The sequence below is a fragment of the Pyxicephalus adspersus genome, chromosome 5, assembly GCF_032062135.1.
Source record: "Pyxicephalus adspersus chromosome 5, UCB_Pads_2.0, whole genome shotgun sequence".
Classification (NCBI taxonomy): Eukaryota; Metazoa; Chordata; class Amphibia; order Anura; family Pyxicephalidae; genus Pyxicephalus; species Pyxicephalus adspersus.
Window position 1 is genome coordinate 122,085,736 of NC_092862.1, and position 26,997 is coordinate 122,112,732.

Below are 26,997 nucleotides of genomic sequence, written 5' to 3' on the forward strand. Positions count from 1 at the left end.
GGCATGTTGTACTTTATAGTATGCAAAAACTAGAACAACTTTCTGATAACAGTGAACTCGGGACAAACCCAAAAATTGCTCCATACCTCCTTTTTCCTGTGCAAAACTCATCTCCCAAACAGTTTTTCAGTAAATTTGTTATCAGCGCTTCTCTGCCACAGTGACAGCACAATTATTCACAAACCTCAGCTCCTTTATATTGTGCCTGCAGGTACAAGTCTGTAGTACCAAAGATCATTGAACTGCTCTGTGCCTGCACTGTATCTAATTTTATAGGAAATCTTTGTGAAACATACACACAGCACTTCAACAAATAGGGAGGAGTGGGCTTGATGATTCTTGTAGTCCGGCAGACAGGAAATGAGGTGGCCTGCAGCTTCTGTGTGAAGCTTGTTGTGTGAAAGTAACAGGGCTAGGGAAAGTTACTGCTGAACATATTATAATAGAGTTTTAATATAAAAAATTGTATAAAAGTATTTTTAAACTATTTCTATGCAAAGGTACTAATTAATATAGGTAAAGAATGCATGATGCATGAGATGAATTGGAAATGAATCAACTTCCTCGGATCAAAAATAAAAAAATGTTTGTATGTATATGTGTGTGTATCCGTGTATGCATGTGTTACACCCTAGGTGTAAATGTGTGTCTGCATGTGCATGTGGTTGAGTGTGCACCTAACTGCAACACACATGGACAGATGGATGGAACGGGTAACAGGTGGCTTTTGCTTCGGATAAAGAAACTAAATCTAACCCCAGACAGTACAGCTACTTTAAAAATTTTGTGCGCATTTCTATACTGCAGTGTTGTAAGTGGCACAACTGATAGGCACTACTGGTCTTTGCATAATAAAGTAAATCTGCAGTAAATGCTTTTCTTTTTTCCTTTTTTATTACACTATGTCATTGCTGTCTTGTACGCCAAAAGGATTGTGGATCACAGTAATGCATCGCTTGCGTTTCTCCTATTAGGTAGTCTGATGTGTTGCCCTCACAATGATCTCATCCTCTGCAGTCCTTAATGCTGTCTTTCCAGAATTAACTATACTCTCTCCTCCCTTCAACCTCCTCTTGCTCCTTTCCTTCTGATACATTATGATTGTAGACTGGATCCTGACTCCCTGGATGCCATTCTATACCTTAACAAGACTTGCTACCATACTCTGTGTGCTATTTCAGGTTGCTTGGTTCAAAAAACATGAAATGCTTACATAAAAAAAAATAGCACATAAAAAATACAATTCATCAGGCAAGTACTATTAAAGAAAGAATAAAGGATTTGCAATAGGGACTTAGGCAGAATAGTCACAACTTGCTACTTGCATGATTTAAATAGATTCATAGGAAATGTTTTATTAGAACATTTAATTTATTTTTAGTCTTCTGCCACCATTGTGATGCTATCTGGCTATCTGGTAGAGTATGCTGGTTCAAGAGCACACAGTTCTGCAGCCCCTGTTTCATTGACATGCCCCCTTTCTGCCTGGATTGTTCGTAGTGATATCAGCAGTCTCAGGATGGCAACCCTTCTCCTGTAAGCCTAACTTATTACTTATTGTAAGTGTAACTTATTCATCATTTTTTATCAGCTTTACAGAGCAGACACTCCAGCTACAGGCCTGATTTCTGGTTTCAACTGGAGGGATCTCATTATAAAGGATTTCAAGTAATTACTTAGTTATAATAAAGTCATTTTAATGCTTACAGACAAAAAAAACGTTTATTGCAAACACAGCTTTAATACTTAAAGCACCACTTCACACTATATTGGTATTTTGAACAATTATTATTTTTATTATTAAACAGTATTTATATAGCACTAGCATATTACACAGCTCTGTACTTTAAATAGCGGTTGAAAGTGACAGACAGATACAGAAGAGCTTACAATATAAGAGTTGGGGGAAGTAGCACACAATAGGAGGAAACATGAAAGGCATTGAAGCAGTCTAGCATTTGTAAGAAATTCTCAGTGTCTCTAGCCCTAGATTTTCTAAACTTCCAATCCCACTGACCTCCATAATGGTTATTATCAAGTCGTCTCTCTAAGCAAGGAATTATTATATTTTACATTACTAGGAATGCAGCAAGCTTGACTGCTATAGGTCAAGGGGTGAGACTGTGAGGACAGTGAGGGCATACAATGCCAGGGAAATTACACCAATGTTCCAGAACAGGATAAAATGGGTGACTGAATCTACTCTGGTTTATTACAAAGTATCCAAACCATCAAATTGTATTTAATAGGCTTAAAACATGGTCTACAATATGGAGTAATATACAACATTGGCATAAAGACCAGCACACAAACAGCAGTGACAAATACTCCTTTATGAGGACCATTTCCACTAAACCAAACACTGGCAATATGGACAACTGGTAAATATATACTTCTGTCTTCTTTTATAGGTATATATAGTTTCCTTATGTATTGTTTTAGTATAGTGATGAAGTTTCTGCTGGTGATGCACATTGTCATCTGAATTTATCTCTCTATAATCCTATTAAAATGTTTTCAGTATGAAGGCCTATTTCAGCAATTTATTCAATTCATGGTCAAAAATTCAGGCCTGTATAGTGCATAGTTTATAGTTAATCTGTGCAATTGTACAATCAAATTTTAATGTTTAACTGAATGTGCAGTGAGATTGGCACTCTTTTTTTCTCCATCTATATCACTCAATCTCACGCCTGCCCAGTGCAAGATCAAGTGACGTACTAAGAAGAAAGAAAAAGACCAAAGAGGATGGCAGCGCCCAACCCTTCCACTCCGTCTAGCCAAAGGAGGATACTGGGACCACACGGAACGTGATCAAAAGAAACCTCCGGATGGATCAACAGATCTGTGGGTTTAAAGGTAAACGTGATTTTTTTATATTTATATTTAGTTCCGCTTTAATTATTTCAGCACGGCTTCCACAATAAATTTAATAACTTCATTTTTAGAAACGGGTTATCTGGTTGATACATAATAGAAGCCCTCGAGACATAAAACACTTTTATGCATAAAAGTGTACTGAATCCATAGTCTCCATCAAAAAAACGGAGTTGCAAAGCAAGCTAATCTGCTGTCTCTTTAAACAACCCAATGAGTTTAAAAATCTCCTGTCTTGTACTAAATGTTTACACATGGTATAAATGAAAAACAATAGCAATAAAACAAAAAAGTATCAACTTAAACCTCAAATCCCAGCTAAACTTTTACTTTTTACAAATGTTTCCCAGCTCTGGCTTTAATCCAGAGCTGTCCTCCACCGTACCTTTCTATGGTTGCACGATGTCTCAGTCTTCACTCTCAAGAGACTAATTTTATTGCTGTGAATGCATGATATCAGATCCCCACCCTTCCATGGTGCTTTGCAGTGGGGAGAAAAAAGGGGATGCAGAAATCCTAATTGATATCAGACAGATATTTTAGTCCAGAGGGTCAGTAGGGGTCCGCCTCATTTCCACTGTTTGGTTACTCACTGTTGTATGCAGAGTTGGAAGTGAAGACCTTTCACCATTGGCTGTGGAGCTTAGGTTTACGGCTAGAAGACCATCAACGGTGGTGTCAGAGCTTCCATGGAGCCCCTAGTCCTCATTACTCACTTTGGGTGTCCATAGGCCCATAGCCACACCACAGTGTACCGAGGTATAAAGTGGTACTGATGCCTAATCTTGTCAGCATTGCTTTCAGAATCAGTAAGGACCACAAAACCCAAGGCAAAAATTAAAACAACAAAAAATAAATAAAATGCACCCAGCATAGCTACAAGGGGAGGGAAATTGATAAGGTGGGAGCATTAACATGGTAATATACTTTCAACCTGAGAATGGGTAAGGTTTCTGCATGAGCAAAAAAAAAGATGAGAAAGTGGTAAAAGCTATTTTTATTTTTAAAAAATGTCACTTGTAAATTCTGGTTTACCTATTAAACATCAAATACAGAGCAGTAAACATGCTTTAGGCAGCAATAAAGTGATAATTTTCTTCTTTTATTCCATTATTTTCTGCCATTCACACAGCATCGTTTTACCTGCACTGATGCCAAAGTGGAATTTTCTTGAAAACTCTGAAACATTTTTGATGTTATTGTAAGCATTAAACCCTGGACGTTTACCAGCTACTAACTTATTTATACCTGGCTCGCTTCCTAGGACAACGTGAAAACATTGCCCGTTCTTGTAGCTTGTTAAACAATTCATGTAATGAAACAGTTGCCTGCAATAATATGAACTATTCTTCAGTAAGTGCATTGTCATTTCAAGCCAAGGAGAAGAAATTGTAGCAAGTCTGTATTCAGAGCAGAGTTTTACTGGTAGACATTTTTTTTTTAGCCTTAAGGTCTTGTAACAGTTATATGTAATTGCTCTCTAATCCTCCCCATTATATACTTCAAAATGTCACTATTACAAGCCAAAATATGTGTAATATCTGCTACTGTCTAACCCCCCACATATCAGGCCTGATTAAAGGGGAAGTATAGTGTAGTTTTAGAAAATATATATTTTGGTATTAATTTACAGTAATTTACATTTTCTCAATAATCTATATTCAGTACCATAATGAGAAAATGAAAACAGAATTCTAGACAATTTTGTAAATTTATTTAAAGGAGAAAACTGAAATACATTACATTACATAGGTTTTCAGATCCTTTACTAAGTACTTAATTGAAGCACCTTTAGCAGAAATTACATCCTCGAGTCTTTTTGGGTATGATGCTACAAACTTTTGGGTATATTGTGCCATTTTTGTTGGCAAATCCTCTCAAGCTCAGTCGGGTTAGATGGGAACCATTGGTGGATAGCCATTTTTAGGTCTCTCTGGAGATTTGTTTTGCCCTGACATGTACCTTTTAACATATTTGTATATAAAACTGTATAGTCAATTTCCTTGATACATAAATATATGTTTCAAACAAATTGTAGTTGTAGAGTTGCCAAAGTTAAATTTGTTCACATTGTCCCAGAAAAAAAAAATTAAAATATAACTTTCAGTGCAACCATGATATATTTTTTTTACATTGACCCGATCAATATTATCAATTATTTACTGTATATTACGACGTACCTTTCACTTCAGTAAAATACTGTTCCTTCTGCCCATGATATTTACCTCCATTCCAATGTAGAGAAATCCTTAAGACCATGCTGAAACCAACAATTGGGGAAGTCTCCCGCAGCTCCCACTGGTTTCTGGTCCAGATAAAATTATATTTAGGCAAACCCCAAAAGGGTTGTATCTATTTTACCATTAAACTATAGAAAAGATCTAAACTAAGTTTTATCGTAATCAATATGTGATGTAGGTTAGACAGGGAATGGTAATAAAATAAAATTTTCTTTCTTAAAAAGACATTTATATTATTAGCATAGAATTGTAGTCCCATCATCTTCCATGGTGCTGTACAAAGTAGGAACAAACATTCTTGGGTATGGCCTAGTTTAGTTCGGGGGACTTCAGCCAGAGGCAAATGTTCAGCTTTGGGCATAGCCAAAACTAAACCAAAGTTTAATGAATGGTACGCTTAACAACATCTGTAATTCCTAAATGTGAACCTTGTCATTGCAAGCTTATAAGTAATGGTGGTTGGAGAGTTCAAATCTGGAGTCAATCTGGAGTTAATTCTGACTCAAATCTGAACTATTCTGACCTTGGATCAGAACTCAGAAGTTCTGATCCGCCATTACTTTTCCTGTTATTGACAGGTATAGTATGCCACTGGACAATAACAGCAGTCATCATCTAGTGGCCAGATTGGTGGAACCATACTATACCCACCAAGAATAATACAGCTCATTAAAAAAATGTCAAATCCCAAACAGAATCGCCAAAATCCAGTTGGATTTTACCAATCCTGAGTCAGAATGACCTAGGTTAAATTTTATACTTAGCTGAAAAGGTGTTTTTAAGGGTGAACTTAAAGGTTTCAAGGGTTGGTTGGGAAGAATAAATGCATTAAGACAAGAGTCCCAATGGAAAGGAGAAGCTTGTAAAATAGCTAGGAGGTGTGGCTATGTTCAGTGTATTTTCTAAAAAAAATAAAACAAGTAAAGCACAATAAATATGCCACCTGGTTTATCAGTTCCCAAGCAGTGATGTAATTTACACTAATACGCCAACCACAAAATCTATGGGAGAAACATGTAACACTAAGCACAGCGCAGAGAGCTGGAAATAAACAGAAAGTCATTAGAATCGTTCCAAAAGGTCGACTTACAGGAGCCCTGCTAGAAACAGAACAACACAATTGATCTCATACTAATGGAAAGAGCTTATTTAGTAAGAGAGACGGGTTGGTATCAAGCCAAAGCAATGATGAAAGTGACAAATAAATCAGTGAAATCGCCAGGAAAACCTACCAGTGTGACTTAGAAAATAGACCAGAATAGGGCACACAGATTTCCTTAAAAGATAAACTTACAAAAAGACGACTGTAGAAGATTTAAAGAGAACCTGATATTTTCAAGCAACAATGGACAACAATATTGACATGTGCTCTAAAGTGGGAACTTCCACTGACTTTCTCTTTTATTTACAATTTGAAAAAATATGATAAACTTTAAAGTTTGTGCTGTTGGACTTTTCTCATTGCTTATGGCCCACAGCCTCTGGTATACGAACCTGTAAACAAAAAGGGTTCTACTAGGTAACTACAATACTTTATTGCTGCAGCGTTTCATGAAGATACAACATAAATGTGCAGCAGTGATTCATTCCACTACTCAGAGCAGCCATTTGCCCCCAAGGGTTTCTCGAACCATAGGGTTCTTCCAGAGGTTGCAAAGAGTTTCTAAGGTCTGTGGCTGGTTGTCCTTCCCATGGTGCCTGTATAGCTAGGGGTCTAACACCACTTGGCAGGGCAACAAGCATAACCACAAAGATCTTTTTACATTATTTAAGGGTTTCTCTAGAGTAAAATGGTTGGAAATGGTTGGTCCAGAGGTAGCATAAGACCCATAATACCAGAATATTAAAAAAGCTAGACAAGAACAAAATGTTTTAAAAAAAGAAGCATCTGAATACCAGAGCGCAGAAAATTTGTTTTTTACAATTTTAATAGGCACTTGAGTGTTCTATTTAGAGGTTGGGGGTGGAACTAAAGCATACGCAAACCATGCATTTTCTGTTTACAGAAGTCATACCTGATATGAAGAAGCATCATAAAGCAGAGTAAGAAGTAAGGTATAATAGCAAGATCCATGGTATAGAAGATGTCTATTTGACAGCCAAGGATTCCATTTTATCTGGAATCATGTCTGTTTTAGATGTTCAAATGGAATCTGGTGGAACTCCAATTAACAGCTTTGGCCCATTGCCAAAATGAAAGTGTGAATTAGTTTTCTATATGCAGGGGGACCCTGAAGGTACTAAATATATTTTGTATTTTGGTGGGCCCGTATGAGATTATGGTTATGGTGGTTATTGTTTGGATGTTGTTATAAACCCCTTTGCCATATTGCTTGAGCAAACTGTAGAGTGCTGTTGAGAAGAAACTCTTCTTTTAGAAGACCAACATTAAAGTAGGCATTTATTATAAATCCCAAGTACCAAGTGTTGTAACCCACGACATGCTATGCAGCTATATAGCCAAAGTTATGTGCAATACTGATCAACTGAATAAAACAGGTAGAATAATTTGGTGTGTTTTTAATTGTGCATTGTCTGGAACAGCCATTCAATCCTGAACTAATCCTGGATGACAGAAGGAAAGAGATGGGTAGAATTTATGATTTATTGACATGTTGCTGCTCCTTCACTGTCCAATAAACAGGCGGTGTGCGGTGAAAGTGGAGAAAGTGGTGTCACCGACTCTTGCTATGCTGTTTGGCAGAGGTATATAAATGACTGCTATTCAAGTCCATTGGCAAATAATATATGTCACATATGTGTATGTTGTATGTGTATTTAGGTATTTACCTTATAAATATTTTTTAAAATATAGTTTTTATCATAAATAGAAAAAATAATTAATTACATACACTATGCCTAAACTGTGATATAATCAGTCTACTGCAATTTTAAGCCCCTTTTTTGAACAAGGAAAATGCGAACTTTTAATATTAATTTATTCTGGATTTCAAAATTTCCATGGAAACAGTCCTCTCAATATATTCATGGTTATCTGGCTCATCATTAATATACTTATCATTATCATTAACTTTCAATTGAAATGAGTGAATGTGAGTTGATTGGTGCCACCTAACAGACATGGTATGAGTTGCTATTCAATGTGATGCACTGTACTTCTTGGCTATTTGGTTGTAAGAATTCTATTCCATATAAAATAATACAATATTGATAACTAAAACGATAGAGTATCAGATAACGCAAACCTATATCATGTGGCTCAACTACTGGATGTATTGAGAGAAAGGTAAAAAAAGAGTCATTTACATTTGTATTTTCTCCTATGTACTGCCATGTGTAATTATTTTATAAATATTTGCATTTATACATATGCATAGACATCACAATGAAAGCTTAGAGTGCAGCTGCCATATTGGCTACCTCTCCAAAACACAAAGCTAGATATTATTTTGGAGGGAATTTTTAGTCAATGTTTTTAGAGCATGTTTCTTAAATGGTACTTAGACGGGGAAGGTGAATCTGAAATGAGACAAGTAGTTGAAATGACCTCTGTCTACCTTTACATTAGTTTCCCTTAGTGCTCTAATACTCTAAGCATTTGATTTCCTGCTGTGGTTCTATCCACTGGCTGCTACGTACATTCTGCATCCTGAAAAACACAATACATTACATTTAGAATTTAATGGGACATAAAGTAGCAGATACATTGTATGTTCAAAAGAATGTATGCACCTGAACATCAAACTTATAAACTCTGGCCAAAATGATGTGAACATCCCACCAAATAATTATGTTTAGATGTTTCCATTGATTCCACGGTTTATTACTGCAGCCTATATTGACTTTTTAAGAAAATGTTGAACTCCTAGCACTGTGGTGATAATTTCAGGAAGGCCCTTTTATGTTTTAGCATGACTGTACACAAAGCCAGACATTATTAAATGAGTTTCATATGGTCGCTCCAATTTGCTCTGACCTCAATCATATCACCTCTGGGAAAAGTTGGCTGGAAGCCAGGTGTTCTTATCAGACATCGGTATCTGGCCCAACTGCTCCCTTGGTTGAATGAGCACAAACCCCAAGAGACAAACACACAAGTATTTTCAGTAGAGACGAGACTGATATGGCTACCAAGGTAGGGAAACTCCACCCTAATGCCTATGGTTTTTTGAATGGGGTATCCAACAAGCTTATATAGGTGAAGGGTAGGTGTCCACAAACATCTTCTTCTATGCTCATCTAATAAATATATTAATATGAATATTATTAATATCATTCATTTTCAGGATAAAGTTGTTGCTTGAGAAAACACCAGAAATCTAATGGTATCTTATTTCGTCTGTGATCAAATATTATTTTTACACAAGACGTAGCAGCTTTTGTTTTCTGTTTATTTGCTGTGTGTGCTACACTTGCCAATCACAGCAAACACAACTAGTCTGGAGTCATTTTGTTCAGCTGTTTAAATTAAAATGGTAAAAAGAGGAATAAATAAAAAAGAACAAAAAGCTACAGTGACTTGGCAAACCCTCCTCATTCATTTAAATAGAACAGTCTTTGGCTGAAATACATTGAAATAGAAAATTATTACAAATTTAATACTATTGACATAATAGAATCAGTTAAACATCATGATATTCTCTAGGATGGATTTTAAATGAAATGGGCTGCTTGTAAATACTTTAAAGAAAAGTTATGTTCATTCAGATACAGTTAATGCACTGTACATATTAAGAATTTTTGTGAAGTTTTGTTACATCTCCAGGTACTTTCCAGTTTTCTTGGAAAACCATTTTCTCTCATTATCAGATTATTTAATACCACTTTTCAGTATGTGTAGAAAGAAAGGACAACATTATAAGGTATATTTATGAAAAAGTGCTGATCAGATAACAAATCGCCACAGTTTTCCAGTTTTGAAAGTCTAAATGCCTCTTTGATATTATCCTGGGATTTATTTTAAATCTGACATTCAATTAAACATTCCCTGATGTAGAATCAGTTACTACCACTGAATCATATGGATATGGAAGATTCTCCACCAGAGAATGTTTCATTGAATGTCAGATTCGCTGCCTTTTTAATAGACCCCTTGATTTTTTGAGGAGGTCTGGGATGTTGGCTAATATAAATTACCCTTGTAAATACTTGACAAATGTCTAAAATGGGATTTCCCTAACATTGGAGAGTTTCCTCCTGTGTGTACAGGATGCGATAGAAGGAAAATCCCCCTAATAGCACACAAACTCAAAGAGAACTATTTATAAAACAGGAAATCTGACATTCCCTCAAACACTTCTGGGTGGGAATCTTCCAGATCCATGTGTTTCAAGGCAGTAATTGAGTCAGTGCTCTGAATTGAGTGTCAGATCCCCTGTTTTATAAATAGAGCCTGAAGAGTTCTAACTATCCTTAGCTTTATTGAGGATTGCAAAAATGTTTTGCTTTCAAATAAAAGTAACTTCAAACTAACTTGTTCACTTATAATGCAAAGTGAAAGATTCATTTAAATGTGTGTCTGTGCTTACCTTTCCTATTTGCTTCCTCAGAATTTGCTTCTATTAAATTTTGGGTGTGAAGAGAAGTCTCATGTTAGTTGAATCAGATAACACAGTGCTGACTACATCCCCACATTGATAGCACTGATCCCTGCCAGGTGGCCATGAAGACACCCGGCAATAAACATTGGGAGGAAGGGGAGAGTGTTACATACATTTCCATATATACGGGGTATTGCTTTACAACACGATACTCCAGAACAGAAGCAGAAGTCCAGACTTCAAAAAAGAGAAGAAGTAATGAAAGGAGTGTAAGTATATACATAATGGTTGGCAGGAGATCAATTGGATTTTTTGGGCAAAGTAAAGGTTTCCTTTAAAGCATAGTTCACTTTTAGACCAGGTAAGTTGCATATAGTGATACATTTAGTGATGTATCAAGTCTTTCTCAGTTGCCCACATTAATGTTTCTCTGACATGAATATTTCCCATTGTAAAGCTCCATCAAGTCTTAACTGAACCAAAAGGAAGATGTTGTCAGCTGGGCCATCAAATATGGACATCTCTGCAATGATGGGTCACCAGTCTTTCCTGATATGGAAAATGTACTGTTAATAGACATGGAGGTGGATTTAGATGAGTACTGTATATATTTCTATGGGGCGGCTGAAAATCAGGTGTGTTGCCTATCTCTGCATAGGCAAAGAAAGGTTGCTCTTATGTTACCATTGGAGTAAAGATGAGCTTTAATGGGTTTAAAAGAAGTTAAACCAAACAGTGAAAATGCTTCAACTACAACTTACCAAGTAAGGACTTTGGAATATGGTTTCTGGAGTATTCTGATTTCTTTGCAGTAAGATGGTATCAGTATCTCAGACAAGAGTGATCACTAACCCATTGGCTGCCAGGAGGTATACCCATCTAGAATGGCTATTTGTTTAAGATCTTTGTGGATTAAGTACCCATATTAATTTATATAGATTTCACTAGGTAGTTACATTCTTTTTTCAAATTGTGTCAGGCAGACAATTGTAAAATGAAAAAACACAGACATGACCGAACGTATCAATATGGATGCTTGCCAAAACGGCGAACAGCTGTGTGGAACATAAGAATTAGTGCAGCTGTATTTGAACCAGAATTAAAATCTTTTCATTTGATGTACACAGGCTTTTTACTTAACAAAAAGTAAACATTGCTAAATGATGAAATACTGGATTCATATATTCATCTTAATATACACAAAGATAGCTTGAGTTAAAAGGTACGATGGAAAACAATCAAGATTGCTTCCCTGAAGGCCTGGCAACTCTTGCCACAGTTACCACACAATCAAACTTGCAACATATTCTTTGGAGGAGGAGGTTCAAAAGATCAAAAAGGAAGCATTCCACGTGGATATTTTTCTCATTCCAAGTCACCTAGGTCATATAGGGGTGTGAGAACTTTGCTATTAACTTCACACTGCTCTCATAACAGATCAATAGCTGCTCATTTATGTTATTAGAGGTCATGATAATGCATTTTACTGCAGTCATATATAAAGTGGAGTACAGAAATTCTGGGTGTTATTTCTGTAGTTTAGGCCCAAATGCAAGATGATGTCATTTCTGCTGAAAAGAAGATACCTTGACATTGCATCTGTGCTGCTATTAAAAGCCTTCATAGCGTTATTGCCTGATGACACTATTGGTGATCTCTTAAATAAAGTCTATATCTGTGCAATCCTTAATCAGCCAGTGCAAACTTTAGACCTGTCTTCCCTCAGTAAGCAACTTTCTTTTATTCTAAGATCTGTAAAATAACTTCACTACTATTTAATGATGGTCTGAACTGTAGAATCTATCTCTATGTCTATACCTGTCAATAGTACTAGCCATGTGCTTTGTGTAACTGATTACACACATGCATTGGGTCCAATTTATGAAATCCCCAAAGAATGAAGAAGATTGTCATTGGAGAATATGGGTGATCCACAAAAATTGTTAACTATTAGTTGGTAAATGTTTTCAGTCCTGGACCCAATCTATTTCAGGCTTACTGGATCACCTGGTTACTGGATCACCTGGGTTCCCTTGGAAGCTTTCATAAATCAGGCCCATTGAATCTGGTGCTTTGCAAGAGATGAAAGATTTTACAAACCTTCCATTAAACAGGTGAATATTAGTGATCCTTTTTTTCACAGGATAGACCTTTCTCCCCCTTCCTAACTTACCAATAGGGTCACTTGAAAATAAAACTCTAATAAAATATGGGAGCTGGCATTTGTCGCTTGGTCTTTGAGTAATCAACAGCTGGTTACTTTGTCCTTTCTTCCCTCACCTTAAGTCAGTGTCTTGGGACAAACATGTGATTTTTAACACATTTTTGCACATTTGTTCGAGGACTTAGTAAGTACTGAAGCGAGCTATCAGGATGCAGTTAATCCTAAAACTCGACCTCTGATGACACCATCAACATCTTGAAAAGTTAAAGTGGACAGAGGCTGTAAATGTAGAAATGCATTCTATTTATCATAAACTTTATACTACAGATGCATTTGTGTATTGTATGACTGCTTTACCACCTTTGGAAATTTTCTATAAGATGGCCAAACTTATTATATGAAACTTTTTTCTATATTATCAGTTGTAGACAAATGTATTGGCCAGTGTTTCTCAACCAGGATTACGTGAAATTCTGGGATTCTTCAAGACGTTTTAAGGTGTTCCTTGAGTAATGAGCAATTTGTGCCTCTCAGGGTAAAGTGACATTAAGGATTTTTTTGGCTATCTGTAAGGTTGATATTCTTTCCTCTGGCCAGCAATGAAACAGGAATTCTTCCTGCTGACCAGCATGCTAATGTACTGTGAGTTGTGGATATAGTAATTTAGAAGGGATTCCCTGAAGAGCTGAAAAAGTATTGCAAGGGTTCCCCATGTTAAAAACACAGGGAATGGCCGATAAAGGCAATAACTTCCACTCGAAGGGTTTGGCATAAAAAATATCAGTAATATAACTTTAAATGTGTGCTTTGGGAAGAAACTGAGTATGTTGTATTTACTGAGACAAAATAATGACCAAAGGAAAATACAGTGACTAACATTAAATGGAGTTATGGTTGTCTTTGTTCTCAGATTCCTTAAATTAGCAAATAAATGTTTCAGATATGGTTCTGTAATGTACAATTTATCAATATTAATAATTTTTGTTCCAAAAAAAGGGGACCCAAATATTGCTATATTTAAAAAAAATGCTGAGTCTGCAAATTTGTATTTAACAGGTTCCATACCTTTACCATTATCATTGTATATAATGCATTGCTGATCCTCCTCCAGACTTTCAGCCACTCCCCATCTATTTGCACTTCAGCTTACACTGCATTTTCTTACTTTCAAACAGAGACCTTGTAGTGACAATGGTGGACCGGAGTGGTTTGAACAAGGACATTCATAGCAGGATCATCAGAAGCATCATGCTTCTTTTTTTGTTACACATTTTAGGTTGGGGAGAAGCAATTGATAAAAAATTTGTGCTACGTGTTGGGAATAGATCCCAGGTACTGTTGTGTGTAGGTAACTGGTCTACTAAAACAATACAGCCTATTAAAGCAAGCCTCAATGCTGTGCAATGTTAATATGAAGGTTTAAATTCTATCTACTTGTAAATGTATTCTACATATGTATGTGTGTGTGTGTATCTATCTCCATCATCTATTGTTATAATATTCCAGCTAACAAGTATACAACATTTAAAATCTTGCCTGGACTAATGCAAGTCACTTGTGTTTGAATCTTTCATGTAAACTATGCTATTTTTTACCAGTTGTGATTACAGCAATGTAATAAATTACATTTTCTATATGCAGAAAATAGGGAGATTCAATTGAAGACAGGCCTTTCATTTTATTCCCTCTTGTAATTCCATGTGAACATATCACAGCTGGAGAATTCAATCAACAAATGTCACATAAATTGAGATTAACATTCCCAAATGATAATAATGTTTAATTTGCATTACTAAACTTCAAATACACAATTATAATTCATTATCTTCATTTTAACCAATCATCGTGTCGTTTTTGCTGAGTTCCACTTTTTTTAGGACAGTTATTTTCTATTTCAAACAATAAATGGTGGCATTGCTCGCAGACACGCCACTAATTTGTGCAGTTGTATTACGGAATATGTTATTGTTGAATCATTAAAGTAAAAAAAATGTAGATGGTATGTCTGGTCTGGTACCAATGGTACTCCAGCTGTTGCTCCTCCGTATACCCTGATGTACGCCAGGTCACAGGCTGGATGTTGGAATAACTTAGAATTGCATGACAATAGTTTCAAAAATACTTTCTAAACAGAAGACTAAAGTCTTAAGTACCTAAACATTTTCAAACCTGAAACAAACTTTTCACAAATCTGGGTATTTTAGCTGAAGAAATAATGGGAAAATACATCATGTTCAGGGAAGAAAATGTCCTGATCTGTTGGCAAATACAAGTAAATGTAGAAAGAGGTGTGTAGCCCTGCCCTTTCGATCACTTAAAGTGGACCTGAACTAAAATTTTTACTTTACATAAAAGGGTGGCTGCACCTTCTGCGCATGCTTGATCTCGGGCAGATTTCCCACATGTGCAGTCTTTTTGTGCACTCTTTTTTTCCCCATTTAATGCAAGGTACGTCACCCAATCTCGCAGTGTGAGATCTCGTGACGTAGGAAGAAGCAGAAAGAAGAGGAAAGAAGATAGCGGTGTCTGATGTGATGAATATGGATAGCAGAACGGCACGGGAATCAATAAAGGAAACCTCCACAGAGATTGAGGGATCTGCAGAATTAAAGTGAGTTTTTTTAAGTTTAGTTTCGCTTTAACAGCTTTAACAAAACTTTTGTAAAAAAAAAAATATTCTTTTGGGAACATTTTTCACAAAGCAATGGGACTTTTTGGGTGTATATAAACAATTACACAACTCCATTTTAACAATAAAATCTTCTATACTTTTTTTTTCTACCATTACATAATTAAAAACATAGTACACTTGTAAAAAAAACATTGTTTCTTTCTGGAGTACAGTCATTAGATGTTCACTATTTTTACACTTAAACTGTCCTTGACGCTTTTACCCACAAGGGCTTCTTCAGAAGAACACGTTCATGTCGATACATCAATCTCTTTACATTTATCCAGAATTTATCCTTGAAACATTTTTCATTTCCATTAGAAACATACAGATATGAGACCAAAAACAAAAACTTTTTTTACAGCTGTTCGACCCTTTAAATTTCAGACCTGATTGTTCCATGATTTTCACAGGTATATAAGTTCAAGCGTATTAGTCACTTTTCTGTTGTTTAAATAGCCACCAGCAGGGTGCTGCAGACAGCTCTCATAATGCAATAGTATCCCAAGAGACTGCAGCAGTAAAGATGGAAGGCAATCAGTTATTCACAAAATTTTTTTAAAATCATCATTTAAAAACACTATTTTATGGTGATACGCCTGCTTTAAGCTTGGATGGTCCTAATGACTAATAGGTCTTCGTAGGAGACAAAGAGTGAGGTAACGAAAGGAAATATTGGGCTGATAAATAGGGTGCCTTTGACAAAGTATAACGCCAAATAGGATAGTTTAAGCTGGTGGCCCTGTACATAAATACTTCACATTTGGTCCTCAAAACTGGGATTTCAGTGCCTGGCAGACAAAAGAATTATTTTTTGGCTCTGATGTTTTACAAATGCAAAAAGCTGCAAAAGAAGTGACTACTGAAAGCAAGCAAAATTGCCAATTTAAATAGAAGATAAATCATAAGGAATGCTTCTGAATATGGTATAACAGATATATACAAAATGGCTGCCATATTGTCAGGTCGAGCTAGTAAAATACTTCCTTGTTCACATTTAATCTTTCTTTAGTGAATATTTCACTGGCCTTTTTATTGTTTGCACTTTGCTACTACCAGGTTGGACCCCTTTTCCAGCATTGGAGACATTCCGCAGGGATTTTTGTCCATATTGACATGATAGCAACACACATTTGCTGTAGATTTGTCAGCTGCACATACATGATGTCAATCTCCTGTTACACCTCATCCCAATGGTGCTCTAATTGATTGAGCTCTAGTGACTTTGGAGTACAGTGAACTCATTGTCATGTTGAAGAAACCACTTTGTAATGATTTGAGCATTGTGACATGACATGTTATAAAGCTAAAAGTAGCCATCATAAGATCGGTCCACTGTGGTCATAGAGGAATGGACATCATATTAAATTAAGCTGTGGCATTTAATCATGGCTCAATTAGCACTAAGGCTTTCAAAGAATGCCAAGAAAATATCCCCCACATCATTACAACAACACTAGCCTAACCTATTCATAGAAGACAGGATGAATCCTAACTCTAACTAACTCTAATTCTAACTCTACCATCCCAATACACAGCAGAAATTAAGACTGGTCAGAACAGGCAACACTTTTCCAGTCTTCTCTTACCCAGTTTTAGTGGGCACATGTGAATTGTAGCCTCAGATTCCTGTTCTAAGCGGACAGGTGTGTTGTCCTGCTGCTGTACATTCTACAGGTTTATTGTGTTGTGCATCCAGAGATTTCGGGGATCAGAGATTTTTCATACCTTTACTTAAATACTTTCCCCTATCTACAGTTATCTTTCAGATACATTTGCCCATTTTAAAATCCAAAGAACAAAAAAAAATCTCTTTCACTGAACTAATTAATTGTGATTTGTTTAAAAAATTCCCTTAACAACAAAGATATATTATGTAAAGATGAAACAAAACTTGTATAGTTTATTTGAAAATAATATTTTTTTTTAAATATTAAATTTAATATTTTTTAAATTAGTATTATTTTTTGATAGTTAATATTAATATACTCTACATGAGATAAAACTAAGCCATAATCATAATTTACTTTATTGCAGTTAAATGGGCAGAGAAGTCTTCTTGGTAGCATTAAGTTACCACATTTTCTATGAATTCATTGTATCTTGTAGTTTTTTTTTTTAAATCACCACAACTGTCCCTAGCCATGCATAGGGTTTTTAAAAAAAACACAGTTTTCAAACTTTTACTTAAGAGCATCAACTTATAGAAAATTAATGTATATTTACTTGTAAGCATTGTTGGTATGCTGTATCTACATATAACAGCAATGAAGGGTGTAATAAAATATATTTTTAATATGTGACAAAAATAAACGTTGTTGGATGTCCCAAAAGATCAGTCAAAGCAAATCACCTTTAATGTGAGTTGACAGCGCAATATTTTCTGCAATAACAGTTCTCAGCAAAGTGCTCTAAAAATGCTTTCATTATTTATTTATATGGCTGCTGTTAACCCTACAATGTCAGGAACAAGCTAAAACTCTTGGAAGTTCTATACAAGCATTCATCTTAAAATGAAGACTGAAGAGCGAAGATTTGCTGTTTCATAGAGAATATCTAGAAATGGTAATTGGGCCTAGAAGTTTGCAGAAAGATTACTTTCAGTCATGTATTCTTCCTGAAATTAGCGGTACAATTCTTATGCCTAGGAACTCCTGTGATGTGAGTCCAATAGCTGTATATCTACAGCAAAGGAGATAAAGAAACTGCTAACTATGGCTGCTGGGTTTACCAGATTTGGTAACATTACCATTGTACTACTCACTGTTCTTCCTGCTGGACAGGAAGTTGTACCTGGAGACCTGCAATGTAGGGAAATCCCTGCCTCATCTTTTCGGAAGATATCAGCTTTCTTAGCCACTTCCCCTGCTCCATGAATATTTCCACATTGTTCATTAAGTCACCAAGTATCATGGCTGGACACCAAGCAGGACAAGGCATTGTAAGCCAGTAATGGGTGATACATCTGCAACAGAAACCTATACTGGTCACCAGTGCTTTGCCCTCTGATTTTCTGGGCACAGTTCAGGTCCTCAAGGGTTAACCGAGGATTATTGAGCTTTAATAGTCTATAGAATTCTATCTGTATATATACGTTATCATGTGTCTGGCTATTTTGGACTGGAGGCAGGGTCAGAGGAGGACTACTAAAGCACCTTTTAATAGGTTTATTCTATGGGAAATGTTGTACAGAGAAAAATATGGCCCCTCAACAGCTTTATTATTAAACTCTTTAATTGTAGGCAGATTCCAATATTTTAACCTTAATAAGAAAAAAATGTGATTAGACATATTCAATTTTGCAGAAAGAACAGGTCCTTTCTGCAAAAAAAACAATGTACCTGCCTGTTGACAATCTTTTCTTCAAAGAACAGGCTACACATGCACATCATGCATACCCCAGCTTCCAGGAATGAATGAACTACTGTGTGCAAGTATGGAAGTTACATCTGGCCTGGGCAATGAAGATGGCCAAAGATCTGCAACCCAGAAGCAGGTGAAGATGCTGTTGCCCATAATAGTGCAAGGAGAGGTAAGTGTATTTTAAAAATTGCTATCAGGCATATTTTATTGCAGGTGGTATTGCCTATATTACCCTTACAGTTTTTTACTTGTATAGTTTAGTTATATTTTAGTTATGTTTTAAAGCTTATAGATGTTAGATACATGTCATAAAACCTCTAAGATCAGTACTGGGCATTGGGGGGTAAACTGTACTTGTTTCCAGAACCCACAAATAAATGTCAGTTGCCTTCACAGTCACAGTATATTGACATGGGGAAGATGCATGATAGCGATTCATAGCAAGTAATCACTAGCAAACTTCTATACATACCAGTCCACCAAAATGATAGTATAGTATATATCATGATAATAAAGTATATATAAAGCAACAGCACAACATAGGTATGCCTTGATCTTGTAGCTGCCTCATTCTTGTTTTGTTGTATTTTGTGCAATGCTTCACTAGGGGAAATGCATTCTATCAGACAACAACCCATTTGATTTATTATAACTATGTAGTTTAATGAATTCCTGCCCTACCTGTTCTAAAGATGTACTGCAACAGAATAAACTTTTCTCCATCACCTCCTAATTGTGCATCATTTTGGAGTGAAAAACCTCATCTTGGTAAAAAAATCTTTCTTATCTACACTAGTAGTTCTTCCACAAACCTTTGCAAACTGCCTCAGGTGACTAACTAGGATTGCAGGCACAGAGTTTTCAAATATACAAAAAAAAGATCTTCTGCAAAGATGGGAGATACAAAATAGGAGGTAGTTCCCATTCTCAGTGCCACTGGTGGCGGTCAGATAGTTCCAATCGGAGTTGATTTCGACTCAGATCAAAGCTGTTTCAACTTTGACATTGACATGCCTATCTCAGTCTTTAACAGACTGTTGTGGCCCACATCAGGAAAAAGTTCCATAAAATTCCATTTTATGCTTTAAGGGATGGAGCTTGGAGCAAAAACTAAAAGGATAAAAATGGTCAGACTTTGCTTTCTGCAATGAACTTGAGGGAAGTACATAAGAAAATGCTTTTGGCAAAACTTATTTTGGGAAATTATTCAGGAGAAAGTAATTGCTGTGATTTCATTTAGTTAACAGTCGTAGTTTTTGACTGTTAACCACGTGAAATCACAGCAATTAGTTCCAGTTATACACAGCCAGCTTTTTCCAATGGTGGAATAAAAAATGGTCTGTTTAGTTAGAGGGGAACATAACAGAAATATGGATTCCACTTACCTCTACTTACCATACTTTACATATATTCATTACACCTTTTTATTGAATAAGTCATTTTATTCTTACTGATCTCTTAACATCTTGCTCTTATGGTGTAAAGCTCTGTGTACGCCAAACATTGATATGCATTCTAAACTAACTGCAGCTGATGTTTAGTAGACCTTGTTTAGTAGAAAGCAATATGTCACATGGAGTAATGCTGTATGAATACAAATGTCCTCTCTTGATTTAATTTATTTACTTTAGAAGAGTTTTCATTTAACTGTGTAAAAACACTGACATAAAATAAAGCATGAAGAGTAATGTACTTTTTTATAAACTAGCAGTAAATTCAACCCATCTATTCTCAGAATTGAAAGGAATATGGAAACAGGGAAGTAAAGAACGCACATGTCCTATGAACAAAAAAGCTGATCATGGATGGGCTTTGTAAATCATTTTAACAGCTTTTTATCTAACAAAAATGTGCTGTAAAGTAGTTAATATAGTGTAGCAAAAAGTACACAGGTATGCACTGGACAACCTTTGTTTGTAATCATGGCTGCCTTTGGAACCCCATAAAGCTCAAAACAACACCCAATCCATGTCTGTATTAATGTAGCTGTCATCCCTATCTAGCAATAAATACTATAGTCAGTGGTAACATTTGCTGAGTAATAAACACAGGTAACCATGGTCAGGACTGGGTACTTTTTTCTTGTATTTCCAATGGGTGTGAATCGTCTGTGTAGGTCAAATAGGCATATTTAAACATTTCATAAATCATTTTTAACTGTGTGCCAGTGCCTAATGCTGCAGAGTTAGAGGGCATGCCTTCTTTAACTATTTGTATTATTTCTGGAGATCTGAAGATACATTTTGTAAATAAACTAATAGTGCATGTATAGAATATTTTGGGAAGTCACCTGCACGGTGCGTAATTATTATTTATGTTAGCCTATGGTATGGCATGAAGTAAAAATACAGCACTGTTTGCTGCTAATGTGTTGGGCCATTTATTGATTATAAAACACAGTTACAGGATAGTAGACAACAAAAGTTACCCACAGAAACGAGGAAATCGATTAAAAGATTATGTTTAAGGTTTGTGACTGAAGACTTTCCAATATAAGGGAGGTTCTAATCCTTGTCCATTATGTCAATGAACAACTTTGTTACAACAGGAGAAGTGGGATCATTATTTCCTTGATTACTGGTTCAATTTACTTATGTATTGCACAGATCACATGAAGACGGTTCTGGCACCCCCCAATAGCTCTGTAATAGAGCACAGAGGGTATATGACACCATTACCCTAATAGGAAGGTCATTTCGGATAGTACCTAATAGGGAGGTATACTACTTTAATAAATCACTGATGTTATAAAGAGTTGGAGATATCATTCCATAATTCCCAGTGGCCTAAAATGTATGTCAACAGATTACTTTGATCAGCAGATTAGGCTTTAATTTACACAGCAATACCAGTAAGAATTTCTCATTTGAATGCATGGAAGAACATGCTTTCCATTCTATGCTTCTCCAGGACAGGGGAACTGAGTGATCACATGGCATGCGTGGATGTCTTCAGTACCCTCAAAAACCCAATCAGTAAAGAAAGTGACTTTAATCACCCTGCAACCATCGCCCATTCTTCTGTTTAGAGAAATATTTAAATCATAAAGCACAGCTTCTGCTGCTGCCTATGTTGGGAGAGTATGGCCAAATAAATTCCTTCCTTACAAAGAAATCTAAGTTTACCAGACTATCAAGAGAAGGGAAATGTGAGGTTTACAGTTATGTCTAGATGAAAAATTACTGAGTAGGCTTTGCTTCCTTTATGTATATCAAAGAAAAATTGTTAAATTAACTGAAATCTTTTACCTTGCCTATTCAGGGACCTTTAGAAAGCCTATTTTTGGATGACTGTCATTTAAATGTCAGGTTTCGTCAGGTATTAGAGCAAGTGAAGATGTTACCCTCTCAGTCATGTGACAGTGCTCTGTTCTACCAATTGACCACTAGGCCCCTACAATGCATCATAGAAGGAGATGACATGGGCCCCCATAACTAAAATCATAAGGAACAGAATAGAGGAGGCTTGAAAGCATAGAGTAGGCATGGTGTTTGGGTCCCTTTAAAGTGCAACTAAAGTCCCACTTTGAACGTTTGCATTTCGGGCAGGTGGTTATTGCAGGAAAAAAATGGTGATATCCCTTCTGCAACAACACCTCTTACCTGCACCTGGAATATGTGAAAAAGCTGAGCTGTGCATGTGCAGTGCCAGCTTTGGTTGCAAGAAAAACCCAAGATTCTGGGATTCCCTGGCGTGTGCCGGAGATAGATGGAATAGGCATTCCGACGTTAGATGAATCCCGGCACTGCCAAACATGATGGCCGAAGCTCATTGTTGGGCAGAAGACAAAAGAAAAATGGTATTGCCATATAGCAAAGGAGAACAGATAGGTAAGTGCGGCAGGAATTAGTTCTACTTAAAGTCCTCGGTTTTGAAAAAAAGAAAAGCAGATTGCCAGAAGGATATAGTGATATCTATCTAGCTGTATCAAGAAACAATAGGACAAATGAGAGAACATTCAGAAATCAGCACTGATATATTGTGCTAGCTCTATAACATGATGATCATAATCACACTCAGTTCGTAATGTTATTATATCCTTTGAAAATAAGTTCCAGAAACTATGAATTATTGTGCAGACAGTGCTTAGGTGCATCTAATGGTAAAGGAAGCAGCTGGATTGATAATGTTACACCTTCAATGTTTACAGAAAGCTTTCTCATACAAATGAAAGGTTGGTAGACTGTTATTAAATTACATTACAAGCAGATTATATGTTGATATAATAAAGGTCTCCAATTTAATGTTTGTTTTAGAAACATGTAATGAGTGATGATAAAACCTTATGAAGATATGTGCCAGGTAGACAAAAAGAAAAATGAATTTCCTGTGGGAATAATGTTTTTAGATGTTTCTATTGTTTCTATTTAGATGTTTCTATTCCAAGATCTAAAGTGAGATACCGATTGAAATTCCATACATGTGCTGTTAGTGTGGCTAATTATTAGTTGTAGTAGTGTGGGTGATTTTTTGTGTTAGAATGTTTACTTTAGAGGCTATAATGAAGTCAATCAAATTTGTTTAAAGGACCAGAAATAATATATTCTGATGACTGGCTAAGAACCCTTGCCAGTTTTATAGTTTGCTCTAACCCTTGTCGCTTTAGTTCGACAGCTATAAATGTAAACAGGAAGGAAATATAAATAAAAGACATATAAAAGTAAAAAGGAACTCTTTTATGAATACCATAATTATACAAATTTACTGCATATAGATATTATAATATGCCTCTTTCCAATTTGAGTTTTTTAAGGATCCCTGCACAATAAGAAATTCCTCTGGGCAATCTTGGACAATGCAATCTTTAAGTTATTCCTAAAAACTATAAATCTAGCAAGGAGATGTTTAATAATGGAACACAGAAGTGCAAGAGGCACCAGAACATCATACTTGAGTCTTATATCTCAAAAGTAGAAATATAAATAATGTTCAAAGTGCAATGGCTTTGATGAGGAGGTTCATGGCAAATTCACCCATAAGCCCCATATAGATGTCTGACGGTCATCAGTGAATTTAGTCATTAGTTTATTTCTCAAACAATTCTTTATGATCATTGACAGATGAATGAGCATTGTACACATAGCACTGTGTGTTCTATGGAAAAGGGAAAGGACAAGTGAAGGACACCCCGCTGTGCTGTCCTCCAAAGAAGTGAACAGAAGTCATTAACAATTGGAAATTTATTAATTCACAATGGTGGATTGAAGAACGACATTGGGGGACTGCTGAACATACGTCAGAAATCTCGGGCGACTATTAACTGATGTCTGTACATAGCTTCACTTGGGGTTGGCTAGACTCCAGCTCCAGGAAAGGCTCTCCATCCTATATCTGAAGCGGATGTTTAGTTGCTTAAAATTCTGAAATCAACAGAAGATTCTCCTGCAACTTACATGGCAGGAGAGACTTACATTGATTTCCATCATCACTAAAATCTGGGTAAAATTATTGAATATAATTTTAAGTTGATATAAATACCTAATATATTTGCCTCATTTGCAACTTTTTGTCTCATGTAGTCAGTTGAAACTTTTGGTTTAGGCAATTGAGCAGTGCAGGTATTATCCAGGCCACATGTCGCAGTCACTTACAGGCAGAGGTGAAGCTCTAAGAGTGATAAACTGATGAGAAGAGAGTGTGTGTAATGGCAAACTTTACTTCAAGGCAAGATTTTTGTATTGTAAAATAAAAGTAGATACAAAAGTTTAATTTATATGCCACATTACTGTTAATATTATTGTTATTAAACATTTTTATATAGTGCCAACATATTATGTAGCGCTGTACATTAAATAGGGGTTGAAAATGACAGACAGATACAGACAGTGACACAGGAGATGATTCTGCCTAGGAAAGCTTACAGTCTAGGAGGTGGGGGAAGAATCACACAGAAGGAGGGGAGATATGAAGTGGTGGGTAAGTAGTGAGGGTTTAAGAGACAGAATAAGATGGGTAGGCAAGTTTAAAAAGATGGGTTTTGAGGGCTCTTTCAAATGAGCAGAACATAGGAACAAGCCAAATAGGACGAGGAAGACCATTCAAGAGAGTTGGGCAGTCTTGGAACCATGCTTGTGATGAGATTATGAGTGAGGAAGTCATTAGTAGGACATTGGAGGAGTCATTGTATGTAAACCTAATTACTAAAATGTCCTGAAGATGTTAATGATAAATATAATTTCAAATATCAGTATCAAATATTTATTGAAATAATACCTGGTGATCCTACATAAGGGCTATTTTCAGACACTTCTTGTTATGGGATAACCCCAGCTCTTTCCCTGTCCCCAGTTATTCTTTTGCTTTGTCACTCAGGCTAGAGATAAAGACTACAAGTGGCTGTTTCACATTATGCAGTCATGGTGCACTGTGCACTCCATGGTCCACTTGCATGCAGATTCAAAGTGCATATGGACAGGATGTTGCTGTTAAAAAAAAGCTGCAGGAAATCAGCAGCACTGTAATGCAACAGAGGATAAAAAAGATGCACATGTGGGATGTGGCAGTAATTCAACACATGGCGCCCTTATCTGGGGACTAGAAGCTTGGGGCGTCATACAAGATCATATGACCTTTACATAGAAACAGAAAAGCAATAAGATATACAACCCATGTGTTTAAATAACAACTAAATAAATATGTCAAATAATTTAATTTAAATGTTCAAATGGAAACTATTCTCATTACAACACTGCAGAAGGTAGCTGCATATTGGATTTTGCAGTTAATTAAATAAAACACTTTATAACTGTTTCCTGTAACAGAACAAGTTATACTTTTGCCACGTCCCATTAAATTGCCATATTACAATTTCCTTATTATACTGAAAAAAGCAGAAATAAAGTGGTAAGTAAGGACAAAGTAAACTATTAAAAAATTAGGTGGGTTAAATTAATATAGTGCTCTCCGACTGCATTTTTCAGGTGCGATATATAGTTAGGTTCATAAATATTTGGACAGAGACAACTTTTTTCTAATTTTGGTTCTGTACATTACCACAATTATTTTTTAATGAAAGAACTCAGATGCAGTTGAACTGCAGACTTTCAGCTTTTATTCAGTGGGTTGAACTAAAAGATTGCATAAAAATGTGAGGAACTAAAGTGTTTTTTAACACAATCATTTCATTTCAGGAGCTCAAAAGTAATTATACAAATTAAAAAGCTGAAAATAAAATGTTCATTTTTAATACTTAGTTGAAAACCCTTTGCTGGTAATGACAGCCTGTAGTCTTGAACTCATGGACATCACCAGATGCTGGGTTTCCTCCTTTTTAATGCTCTGCCAGGCCTTTACTGCAGCGCCTTTCAGTTGCTGTTTGTTTGTGGGCCTTTCTGTCCAAAGTTTAGTCTTCAAAAAGTGCTGCTTCTGTCCTGTGTCACATCATGGATAAACACTAGTCTCCCAGTGCCATGGCAGCCATGCACGCCCAAGCCATCACACTGCCATGTTTTACAGATGATGTGCTATGCTTTGGATCATGAGCTGTTCCATGCCTTCTCCATACTTTTTTCTTGCCATCATTCTGGTAAAGGTTGATCTTGGTTTCATCTGTCCAAAGAATGTTTTTCCAGAACTGTGCTGGCTTTTTTAGATGTTTTTGAGCAAAGTCCAATCTAGCCTTTCTATTCTTGAGGCGTATAAGTGTCTTGCACCTTGCAGTGCACCCTCTGTATTTACTTTCATGCAGTCTTCTCTTTATGGTAGACTTGGATATCGATATGCCTACTTCCTGGAGAGTGTTGTTCACTTGGATGGCTGTTGTGAAGGGGTTTCTCTTCACCATGAAAATGATTCTGTGATCATCCACCACTGTCTTCCATGGACGTCCATGTCTTTTGGCGTTGCTGAGTTCACCAGAGCTTTGTTTCTTTCTCATAATGTACCAAACTATAGGTTTTTCCACTCCTAATGTTGTAGCAATTTCTTGGATGTGTTTTTTCTGTTTTTGCAGCTTATTGATGGCTTGTTTCACCTGCATGGAGAGCTCCTTTCACCGCAAGTTGTCTGTTCACAGCAAAATCTTCCACATACAAGCACCCCCCTCCCCAGGCCTTTTATCTGCTTAATTGGTAATGACATAACAAAGGAATTGCCCACACCAGCCCATGAAATAGCCTTTGAGTTAATTGTCCAATTACTTTTGAGCCCCTAATATGAAGTGATTGTGTAAAAAAAGGCTTT